Here is a 13,146-nt window from a genome sequence, read left to right on the forward strand (position 1 = left end):
CCAGTTTCACATATCCAGGAAGGAGCAGCTCTCCTTCGTCACCCCCCCCCCCCCGGGCGCCCGCCCAGCTACTCTCTGGTTTCCTTTGACCAACTGGCAACCCACTCAAGGCAAAGTCCGCAAGATCCCCGTCTTTTTTTCCATTACCCCACCCCCAGCTTCAACCTTCCTACACCTTCCCTGCCTTCTGCCCCAAACCTCGACCCGGGTCCTTGCCCACTCCTAGATTCTGGCCACTAGGGCACAAGGAAATGGGCAGGGCTGAGAGGAAGCTCCACCTCTTGGGAGTGCTTACTTGGCAGAGCGGGCCCTGAGTAGGTTCCACCCACCATTCTTTTGCATCTATTCATTGGCCAGTCCCGCCTGCTGTTGAGCCGTGATTGGTCCGTGCAGTCGCCAATCACATATTTTTATCCCACCCGCCCTCAAAATTAATAAAACTAAACAAGTGACTATTGTCTAGCTCTCTATGCTCCCCCAGCCTCTGCTGAGAATAGGTAGACGAGACAGTTGACTTCTTAGTCTCGTGCGACAGTATTTTTGCCAACTGGGATATAACGTTATAGTTAAAGCACTGTCTGACTCTCCGCGAATAGGTAATTGTTCCCTCTTAATCCATTAAACTTGGAAAGGGGAAGGACATGAAGTGTCAATGTGGTGCTCACATTCTCTGGCTGCGAAAAATTCATACTGCTCAAGTACACAGAGAGTTGAGTACAACAGCATCGCTAGGTACGGGATGAGGGGTTGAAATCTACAGTGTGAGCAGAGTAAAAGAAAACACAAAGAAGCAGTAAAGGGAGAGCAAAACAACAAGGAAGTCGAACCAAAGAAAGAATTCCTTCTGGGCTCTCGCCCATATTACCAAGCTGCGGGACTTTTAGAGGACTTAAATGTCCTTATCTGTACGAAAATGCTGTAAGGTATGAACTGGGCTTGTAGTGCTACAGATGCGAAAATAAAATGAAATGTATGTTAAAAACTCTATAAATCAGTCCACACTTATACAATACACATGGTGGGGACTCTAGCTCATCTGTTTTAAGCATTTGTATGCCGGCTTGTGTAAGTTCTGTGGTTTTATTTTGAAAAGCCTCCTCTTTTCCTATAATTTTGAGGGTGGATATGAAGTTGGCTCCCTGCAGTTAGAATAATAAATTACCCCTCTTCTAAGCAGAGTGGGTGAGATTGCTTTTGCAAACAGTTTTGTAGTTTTGCCACTACCTAAAAATGTTGTGGTGCTGATTCTGAAAGAGGGAATCATGCTGTGGATCACCAAAGTGAACTTGAACAAACAGATATGAGCCAAGATTTTTCCATGGAAACCACCATTCTCTGTAGATATCTACTTCTTAGAGAACCTTTGAGTTGGAAACAAGTAAACGTATAAAGGCTCCCATCTATTCAGAGCTGTTAGAACGAAGCCATGCCATGAAAGTGGGCCATCCAATTCCAGCCTACCCAATGGGAGCCTTGGGTGGTGCCATGCATCAAGGCAACCCAAAAAAGGTATGCACAAAACAAAACACTGTTTCATGATTATATGAATGGTAGCAGATGAGAGGCTGCTGCAGAGACTACAGAGCGTACAGCAGGTTCTCCTAGTAGTTGCTGATTCGGAGGCTGGCGCCTGGCAAAATGGACTCTGAGTAGGATTCGCTCTATGTGTGAAAAGAGGTTACTTGGGTGATTTTTTTTTTCTTTGCAGAAAGTTACTTTTTTTTTGAGTGTTTAAAATGCAGAAGCATCTAGTTTATGAGGCAGAGTTGTTCTGTATTTAGAAACACGGACCCGGAATTAAAAGTGATGTGACCATCCTGAGGGATTGCGGCTGATCGTAACCACAAAAGGAAGCTTGTTAGCTCAACGATCCTGCTAAAATGGAAAAAGTAAAATATGCACATGGGAAGATGAAAGTAAGGCAAGAAGGAATGCGTCCAGTGATGAATTCTTTTGCTTTCTTATAGGTAGGGCAGCACTCACACTAACTTTGGGTTTGATTCAATGACATATCTTAAATGTCCCTCCTTTCATATCAGGACAACTACCTTACCCTCTACTTTGTTCTTAACTGAGCAAAAACCCTCTCACTCACTTTCTTACCAAGGGGCCACTTTCCAATCTCGTGTCACCACAGGAAACTAAATTGCAGTAGCAAAAGCCTGGGGACTCGGTGTGATATGCTTGCTCCCGCTATTGACACTACTGACATTGCCATCTAAAACACTTCCAAAATGTCTTTCTCATTGCTTTCGGAGCCTAGAAGTGGAAACCTTGGATCTGACTCGCCAACAATTTGAAATTTTAATGGTGAAGCAGGCGGTGTGTGAGTCATTTCTGACTTAGCTGGGGGCAAAAACAGCAGGTTTTTAGGTAAACTCTGTTTTTCCCTGGGGTCTTCCAAGTGTCTTAAGGTCTTAGGTGGTTCCTCCTCTCCCGCCACGCAAGACTCCCTCTGTATTTTTACCCTGAAAACCTTTCAGTTTGTTTAAAGTGAGTTTGAATTTATAAAGCTCTGCCTTGCCTGCTCTACTTAAAAGGGAAGGAGAGGGCAACAACAACAAACATAGACTGAAGTGCTGTTATGGACGGGGCTAAAAAAACAAAAAGGTATGAGACTTGGCTCCTGCCTTCCAGCACATACACATGAGAAGACAATTAGCAAGTGTCTGCTAAGTGCTACATGAGCGGTATTGATGGTAAAAGCTGTAGAGTTAAGAGCTGGGAGTGAGAACTACATTTCAGAGAGTGAGTTTACACAGCAGACTATGCCACACACATTTAACTAATCCCTACAGCACCCCCTTATCGAGACTTGCCTATAAAACATGGAAAGCCCTCTGGGGGATACCAGAAGAATTAGCCACTAGCCAGCAAACACCTGTGTAAAGACACTGGGTAACTGCAGTACTACACATTAAGAAGCAATTTACTATATGGGGGGAAAACAAGGATGTTTTCATCTGCAACCTAAAGATTCTTCATTCCATGCTATGTACCCTGTTTGACCCTTTTCATAAAATGAAATTCCTCTTTTAGTGTAGAACGTCTGTGCTGAAAAAAAAAAAATGTCCGTCAAAAATAAATATCACCCTTGGAGATCCTGTGAGGAATAAAGGTAAACAGCCGCAGCAAGGGCCTATTGTGCTTCTGCTTGTATGAGGGAGCCGCAGGATGCAGATTCTTAGGGAAAACAAATGGAGGAGAAGTAAACGTGTGCCTGAGAAAAGTGTGCTTCGTAGGAAGGGTTTCCATTCCGTAGCATGGAGAAGTTTGGAAATAGACAGTGGTGATGCTTGCACAATGTTTTAATTTTACACATCCTTAAAATCAATGCAATGATGTACAGTACGAAGACTAGAGTTTTCATGTAAAGAGGGCAGCTGGAGCCCTACCATAGGCCACCAAGGCCCATCTTGCCAGGACTTCTATCTCTTCAAGAGACATTGAAGTCATATGTACCTCATAAAACATTTCGTTTTTAAAGTTTTGTCAACTAATGAACGTCTTAATAAAAAGTCTGTCTTTCACATCTAAAATTTTGTCTGACCTACAGGACAAGCAGAAAGTAGAGGGAGGTGCATTCTCCGATGCCTGCCATATTCTTGAAAGACCATAACACCACACAGTCTTTTGCACTGAATGACTTCTCCACCCACAGAGTAGCTGGGAGTGTGAAATGAGCACATCTTCCTCTAATTGCCTTGTGAACAACTGAATCATTGAAATGTGTTTAGGAACACAAGCAGGAGCAACACATACTCTACGACAAATAAATCCTACACATTTATGTCGTTACCTACAGTTCTGCCCCCTTTCCTCCCTCAACCTCCGGAAAACAGCCTTAGACAAATTAGAAACTTGCTGAAAATCTGCCTTCTCTAGGGCAGCCCCGGAAAGCTTAGGCTCCATTTGATATCTGAGCACCCAAACCCTGAACACGAAGATGCCTGCTGGCCAGAAGAGAGAAGCCTTGTCTGAACAGGACAGGAACCAAAGGGCACATGTGCATGCACACACACACACACACACACACACACACACACACACACACACTAATCCAGACACAGGAAGTTTGAAGCCTGATCCACGTGTGGAAAACAGCAATGTGGGAATTCAGGAAACAACACCAGAACTCTGCTCCAGGACCAAGACCTGCTCAGCACTGGAGAGCCAAGTTATTCCTGGGGTACTTGTGAGCCTCAGGATTTTGGAATTAAATCAAATGTAGGGAAATAAAACTGCCTGCAAGTCTATTCCCTAAATATCTCCTCGGGTCCTGTTTGACTAACCTGGGTTCACCTCTTTATGATTTATGCAGGGCTTCACTTCATTTTAACTAAATACCATATCTCCCTCAGCAGTTTGAATTTCTGCAAAAGTCTAGGCAGACGATACCTCTAAGTAGGGTTTGTTTGTAAATTCCTAGGTTATGTGGACCAAGAGGGATATATGGAATATGAAGAACACACATTAAAACCTGTACTGTAAAAGGTGGTAGACTGCACTGGGGGAGTGGGGAGGGCATATTATTGGAGTTAGTAATTAAAAAAAAAATCTCTGGGAGCCAGTCAGAAGGAAGTCAAACAGCTGAGCCAGTAAGCATGTTAAATGTACCGAGTTAGCAGGAAGTTCACCCAATGACATTACCCTTTGCAAATAAACTCTTGATTGATTCCGCATTCTGTTTTTGTAGTTAGCAGAGTGTGTGAGACTTGTTATCCCAGTTGGAGGGGAAGAAGGTGATGGCTGGAGGAGAGATTTATCTTCCCTGGCTTGCTGCTTTACTTTTGAAACTCTAGGAAAGGCAGGTCAGTGCCACTCCACTGTGATTTAAGACAGGTCCACCTTGCAGGCTCCAATCAGCCTTCTTTTCAGGTCTACCACTGTCCTGTGAAATTCACACAGGAAGCCCATTGTTTAAAATGTAAATACCTAACCTAGGAAGGGTTAAATAGTAAGCCATAATTGTGAGCTATGGTGGAAAGGGCAGAGAGACTTTCTCTAGTCACCCAAACCTGGATTCCAACACAGAGCCACAGTTTAATGAGGAGGTAAATTACTTAATCATCATGGACTTCAACTTCCTTCCCTATAAAATCAAGGCAAATTCTCTGCCATAAGGAGTTGTTGTGAGGATTAAATAAAATGAGATTTTGTCATGAAGCCTGGCATAGCAACATCACCTAACTCTCCTACATTCGTTTGCTGTAGGCATTCCAGCAGGCAGCATCATGGATTTGTTGCGGAGTGTCCAGCGAATAAAAACTCCTAACGACAAGGCTCACCTCATCCACTCTTCTCTTGTAGCCCTGATCAGTGGAGTCACTGGCTGCTTCAAAATCTCAAAGATGTCATTTCCTCCATCTTTGTTATGCTCTTCACTATGTATGTGACTTTGGGAAAGCTTTCGGTCCTCGTTTCTTCAATCTCGAAATATGGGTACCAGGTTGGGGAGATGACTTCCGTCGTTAGAACACTTGCTGAGAAAATGTTGGCACCTGAATTTGGTCTCCTTTCCTCGAACACATAAAAACCTAGATATGTTAAATGCATCTGTAATCCCAGCCCTTTTATATTGAGATGAAAGAAAATGCATTCAGCTCTCTCACACATAACACACACACACACTTTATATAAATAAAGTAAAATGAGCTAGGTGTGATGCCATCCACCTTTAATCCCAGAATTCAGGAAGCAGAGGATAGTGGATCAGTATGAGTTCAAGACCAACATAGTCTAAAAACAGAGTTCTAAGCCACCAAAGACTATGTAGTCAGAACTTGTCTCAGACAAACAAAACAAAACCAAATACAATGAAATATGAAAGCCAGTACTTATTTGAGAGGATGGTGGCAAGGATAAATTGACATACATAGGCGAATATTAGCTCTTTGTGGTAATGTGAACAGCAAGCTATCCAGAGTGCTTGGGCTATATGTATGTGTGTATATCTATATCATCTACTTTGTCACTTTTCTCTCTCTTTCTCTTCGTGAGACAGGTTGTGGCTGTGTACCAGAAGTTAGTCTGGAATAGCTTATGGAGGCCATGGTGGCTTCAAGCTCACGTTACTCCTCTGAGTGCTGTGAGGGAAGGTATGAGTCACTGAGCCTGTCTTAGCATTTACTGTCTCTACTGAATAGTTTTAAATCTAAAGCAGGGGATGGTTTTACTCAGCATGTTGAAACTTCTTAAGCAGATGCCACCTCTAAGTTAAGTTACTAGATTCCCGATTTGACTAAAAGTTAAGGTGATGCTGGAATACCTGCACAAATTTCATTTCTAGGTGTTGGGCCTCCTTTCTACAAACCTCACAGTGTGCGGCAACGACCTGAGTGCAAAGATGGAGCCCTGGGAGTAACAAGTTTGTCTGGCTTATTAAGACACTCTTGTTGGGAATAAACTGTGAATACATGGTACAGAGGACAACTTCATAAAATGAAAGAAGCAAAGAGATTTTTGATCATTAAAACTAGACTTAACATGTACATATCCAGCTGGCTGTGGGAAATTAGACAGATCAATGCAAGCTTTCAAGTGTCAGTTTGCTTGCTTACAGGGTGAACAGATGTTTATGATCATCCACTGTGCACTGGACTTGGGAGTGAGCATTTGAGATGTTTAGTGGACACAACAACAAAATCCCTGTCCTTATGGAGCTTGCATCTTGAAGGGATGTTGGAATGGGAGGAAGGTATTTGAGGACTTGTAAGTAAATATTCATGACTTTCTCTAACGTAGTGTATAGTAGAACAGCTATATTAGCAATAGCATTATGAGTGTTTATGTACATCTAATTTTACTCATTTATTTTATTTGGATAAAAGTCTGCACACATGCATGCCTGGTATGCATGTAGGCCAGGAGATGGTATTGATTCCTTAGAGCTCAAGTTACAGACAGTTGTGAGCCATGTGAGTGCTGGGAGTTGAACCCAGTTCCTCTAGGGGCACAGCCAGTGTTCTTAACCACTGAGCCATCTCTCTAGCCCCAGTACTATTATATTTTGATAGAGTCAAAATTACTTGGTTAAAACTCAAGCAAATCCAGGTAATTTCTCTCCAGTGGACAGTAAATGGATAAAAAACGTCCTTGAGATGCTTATAATATATTCCATTCCATCCTGACTGTCTGTATATTTGTTTGTTCCTACTGTGGTTTCCTCCTTAGCAACTGCTTGCCTGATAAAAATTAGTCCAGGGTGATCCTGAGCAAAAGATTTCACCTTTGCGTGGATGAACTTTCCTCACCTTGTTTCTGGGATCAGAGAGCATGAGTGTGGACTCTTGACATTCCAGAGAGCTACTGCTGTCACGTTGTTAGCCAGGTGGCAGTAACCCACCAAACATTCTCACAAGAATCATGTCCCATCCTCCAGTTTTTTTTTTAAATTGTATGTATTATTTTTAATCTGTGCTTATATGCTGTATGATGTGCCATTTGTGGACGCCAGAGGACAACACGGTGGAGTGGGTTTTCTCCTTCCACCTTTATATGATATTAGGTTGCTAGGTTTCTGTTGCAAGAAACTTTACCGGATCTGCCATCTCACCAGGTCCAGCCCTCTTCGTGATAGTCTCTTTTCCAGAAGAGTTGGCCAGGTTGGGATGGAAGAATGTAGTTCCTAATTCCTTATGGTTCATTATTTCTAGTTTGATCGTTTAAAATGGCAATTTTTTACCTCCCTACACAACAATAGAACCGCGACTTATGTTTCACATGTTATGTGTTTAATTTCACCAAGTGTCATGTTTCCTGCAATATCTTGTTTCCAGCATTTCAACGATCACTTCTTTCCTCCTATAGGGGCTGTGCAGGCTTAAGATGGAGGTGTCCGGAGCTAAAGCTGGGTTAGCAGCAGGATCCTATATTGCTTTCTTTTTCCATTGTCATTTGACTTCCTATCTCTATCAGATTACTTATCACATTGCTTTGGGACAATCTGTTTGTTTGTTTTTTTTTTTTTTCTTTTTCTTTTTTGTATAGCCAGCTCAACTGCAGGTTCCCCCCGAGGTGCTGACAATGCGTGCTTAGCTGCTGTGTCTGCTCTCCCTGGAACGTGTTAAAGGTAGCATATACTAAATAGTAGGTAAAGGTGGGGGGGGGGTATCGAAATTGTGTTTCATAGCACAATTTTTGTTTTGTTTGTTGTAACTGAGTAATTTATAACACTATTTTGCATTTGAATCAGATCTGAGGCAAGGACTCTCAGCAAGAGTTTGAAAAACAATTCCTCTAGACTGCTCTCTGCCTGAGATAACTCAAGCTGTCCTGACTCCATCTTTGCAGTTTTCCCTGGTTGTCTTCAGCATTTTTGCAAATCTCCAGTTCCTGTTTCCTTGAAACATAAACTTTGGATTCAGAACTGTTTCAATGTAAAAGTCTTTTTCACTCATTGTTGTTTGAAAGGCTTGTTTTTCCTAACTTTAACCACCCTTCTTGTCTAGCTGGCGGGTCGTGTTCAGCCATTCCACTCCCAGACGGGTCACTTCTTCCAAGCTGCTGCTTCTGCTTCTGCTTCTGCTTCTGCTTCTGCTTCTGCTTCTGCTCCTGCTCCTCCTGCTCCTCCTCCTCCTTCTTTCTTTTCCCCTTCCCCTTCCATTTCCTCTTCTTCCTCTTCTTCTTAATTCGTTTTTCAAGACAGGATTTCTCTGTGTAGCCTTGGGGGTCCCGGAACTCACTCTGTAGACCAGGATATCCTCGAACTCAGTGACGTGCCTGTCTCTCCCTCCCTAGTGCAAGGATTAAGGTGTGTGCCTCCACCACCACAGGGGTTCCAAGCATGTACTTGTTTGCCAGTCATTTGCTGGTGGAAAAAGCAGTTTTGGTTATGTTATTTGCAATGTAGGGAGACATTGTTTATCACCTACAAAATTACATTGAGACAGTAACTGACTTGGGTGTTATATTGCACAACAAAGTATCTATAGTAACAGTAATGCATCATGTATTTCAAAATTTCTAGATGTTTTAATGTGCTTACCCCAATAAATAGTAGGTACATGACGTGATGCATGTGTTTAACAGCCTGATTTAATTATTAAACAATATGAACACGAGAAAAATCACATTATATGCCATAAATATGTACAATTAGGATGTCAGTTAAAAACTAAACCAAAGATGGGGTGATTGAGCACACCTATAATCCTAGAGCAAGGAAGGTAGAGGAAGGAGAGTGAGAGTTTGGGGGCTATGCTGACCTGCATTAACAAGAGCTTACCTCAAAGAAATAAAACAAAGCAAACTGAACTGAAAGAGAAGTGTGGGGGTGGGGGGCACAGAGACAGAGACCCAAGAAGGGGTGGGGGGGCAGAGAAAAGAGCCAGCTTTGGTAATGCTACTTATGTAAGCTGTGCAGACTTGAGCAAGTAGCTTAACCCTTCTGAGCCTCAATTTCTTTTTTTCTGAAAAAAAAAAAGGCAGAAAATCACTGTCATGTCTTGGTATCGTACTGTCTTATTGTGAGCTTCAGATCAAAGAACAGTTAAGAAAACACCTTGGAAACGAACTCAATGGTTATTTTCAGGACACCTGTGGTTAGTGTGGTTACCACCCACGCTGCCCCTTGCCCCCTCCCAGTTAGGCTCCAAGAATTGATCCTGTCTTAACCCCCCCTAGCCTTGTGCTATTGCTGGGTGGGGGAAAGCATTGTTCTTCGTATCTTGACAAGTTGATCTTGGCTTAAGACTTGTTGCCCTCTGGTCTTTTCAGTCAGCATCTGGGGAGCCCCTCCCCTGCATTCTCAAAGGCTTATTATCAAGTGCCTTTTCCACGCTACCTTCCCAGCCTGCTTTGTCATCCCAGGGAAAAGTGCTTCTTGTGGGGGGAAGAGAAAGGGCACATTGCCAACCTCTCCATCCTCCACTCCAGAACTCCCAGGGTCCCCAGGCTCCAATTTCTCAGGTATAATTTCTTTACATGCACCAAGTTCTACCTTATGAGGTATTTTAGATGGATACCAGGCAGGTAAGTTACATTTTGCAGAGATTTCACTTATTCCCAAAGCTCTGCCTCCAATGCTTGGTAATTATAATACAAACCCCAGAACTTTCTCTGCCTTTGTGGGGAAAAAAAAAAAAACTTAGCATTTGCCTCCCCTACCCCAGCTTCCAGACTGCTCTTGGGTCTGCATTCAAGGCTCCCCTGGGAATTCTCCAGCTTGAATTTGGCCAGATGCTCAGTGTACTGTTTAAATCACACTCACCAGTGTTTTTTTTTTTTTTTCCTTTTTTTCCCCTCTTCACTTTGTATAGCTTTTGTACAGATCCTTAGATCTGTACAAACATGTTCCCTCCCCAAACAGTTCTCCCTGCTGGTTAGGGCCACAGTAAGTCTTTTTCCTCATTCTGAAACCTGTCTCCTTTTACTCAACGCTTCCAATGAAACTTTTGCCTTTTTAACCACAGTTGTTCAATAAGTATTCTTCAAGTTGAAATTGAATCAGAGTTTAAGCAAGTGCTATCTTGAACAAGGACATCTTGAACAAGGACTGGCCTAAGATTGTTTCTCAGTGGATATCTTTGGAGGCAACCCCATTCCAGACTGTTTAATTTAGCTCACGTTTTAGAAGTCTGGATGAAACGAACAGGAAATCATGACAGAGATTACAGAAACGAAGTTCCCAAAGTCTAAATAGGATTTAGTATCTGACTCTTAGCACAGAAAGTTTTCCTTAATGTCCTCGAAGTGTTCTGAAGTGCTTGTGACCTTAGCTCTCGGAGGTTGCAGGAAATTTCTGACTTGTTTATCACCCCCCCCCCCATTTTACCATACCATCTAGCCCTTCCACTCACTTGCTAGTCTATCCAGGGAGAGTTTAAAAGGTTTCTTTTCTATGCCCTGAACTCATGTTTCATTTCTTTCCCAGGGAATAAACTGACTTCCTTTGCAAAGACCAGCTCCCTCCCTCCCTCCCTCCCTCCCTCCCTCCCTCCCTCCCTCCCTCCCTCCCTCTCTCCGTGCATCTAATTAATGTCCCTTTGGCTTAGGTGGAAACTTTGCAAAATGAGGGCTCCTTGCTCATGTTCACAGAGTCTCCGAAAATGCTCAGGGTAATTTGAAGACAGAGCAGATGTTAAATACAGGGAGATTTTTGCAGACAGCTAAACCACAGAGACACGTCAAATCCCCTCACGAAGACTAACTCTGTTTCACCCACAAGGTGATTTACCTCCATAGCTCTTTGGAAGAAAGCAGGATCAGTTTACGAGGGCTCAGCTTACTCAGCAGAAGAGCTAATCTCTGTTAAAATGTATTTTGGCCGAATTGAATCTCACTCTCATTGGCTTTCCTTTGTTCTACCTTCATAGTTAGCAAGCATGGCCACACCTTGCAAATGCTGCACAACTCTACAGAACCTTAGCCCTGAGTCCAAACGTAAACAGCAAAAGACTAGTAAATACTTAACATGAGATGGTGCCAGGAAGTCTCAATTGAGACCCAGTTTCCAGAGCCTCCATTAACAGTAGTGAGACAAAATGCTTAGATAACTACATAGGGGGCTCACTGAAACAATTTCGATGACTGAATAACTTCCATTATATATCTTCTCTTTTGATTGTAACATATAATTTTCACACTCATTTTTATTATGGGCACTGTAACCCCATTTTCCAAAGTAGGAAAGCAACTGGAAATAGCTATATGAACTCTGATTAGCAACCAGGATGCACAGTTGGTGTTCAAGTGTGCTGTCTTAGCATGAGGAGGAATCTGCAGACTCTGAGGCTCAGCCTCTCTCTCTCTCTCTTACACACACACACACACACACACACACACACACACACACACACACACACTTTTCTCCCAGCCTTCTGCTTTCTGTTTTCCTCACCTCATTTTCTCCTCAAAGTCACAACCCCAATTCCTTTTCCCCAGAGAACCACAGGAAAATTTCAACCCCCTTTTGGGAAAGCAAATTGTAAAATCTAGAAAAGCCACATTTTCCTCTCTTCCATAGTCACAAGGAAGGATGGCTACCTAAAAAGTTCAAGAAAAATCTAAATAGACAGGCCTTGCTGGGTTTCTCCTCAGTCTATTTCTAGGATATAATTCCTTTTTGTCCAATCTCATTTGTACATAATTGCATAGCCTCCACTGAATATGAGCATCGACAAATTTTCCTTGGGTTCTTGGATCCTCATTGCTGCGAAACCTGCCCTCATAACTTTTGGTTCAATAAAGTGACTGTTTTTCCCTTGTTAATCTGTGGTGTAGCTGTCAGTTTTGATGCTTATGACGAGTGAGGAAAGTTTCATACTTTTCTGCCTCTATAAATAATAACATTATTAAAGTTCTATTTTAAAAATGTCTGGTTTCTTCTTGCACTACAAGAAAGTAGACAGGCTTAATTATAGCAGGCAGTTTCTATGCAAGCTTGCAAAAGTTGAATTTTGCTGTGTAAGGTTAGAACAAAGTATTGAGGAACTTCAATTGGAACTTGTTCTTTAGGACATTTTGGAGGCCATCCAATGTCCTTGGTGCTTATGTGGTATTTAGCTAGTGAACAAGACAAGAAGCAAGCTTGATTTTCTTAGATCATTTATTACCCTGTGAGAAATATTTTAACAGTGGCATCTATGCCAGCTTGCAAGTGCTACAATGCACCCATGCTCAGTCAAGAGGACCCAGGCTGGGCTAGGAGGGCACTCTCTATGAAAATGTTTCAAGGATACTTGAAAGTTATTTTCAGAGTTTTGAGTATTTAGAAGCCCAGGACACATAGATGACAAAGTTTCATATATCCCAGCCTGGCCTCAAAAGTACTTTGTAGCCAAAAAATGATCTTGAATTTCTGATCCCCCTACCTCCACCCCTTGAGGGCTGAGATTACAGCTGTGCAGTACCACACACGTTTTCTGCGGACCTGGAATCGACTCTGTTATTCTTAAAAAACGATGAGAGAGCGGCTACAAATGGTCCCCGGGCTACAAATGGGAAAGCGGCTACAGGAGGGCAAGCTTCCTTGGCCCACGGTGGCTGCAGGTAACAGACACGTAAACACAGGAAATAGCCATAAGTATTTATTAAGGAAGGGGGAGAAAGAAAGACAGAGAAAAGAGATAAAAGGAGAGAGGAGAGATAAAAGAAGAGAGAGACAGAGAAAACGCGTGCACACGCTAAGGAAGCAGAAAGAGAGAG

Source organism: Alexandromys fortis, unplaced genomic scaffold (assembly GCF_014885135.2).
Source record: "Alexandromys fortis isolate MF-2015 unplaced genomic scaffold, M_Fortis_MF-2015_v1.1 scaffold_365, whole genome shotgun sequence".
Lineage (NCBI taxonomy): Eukaryota > Metazoa > Chordata > Mammalia > Rodentia > Cricetidae > Alexandromys > Alexandromys fortis.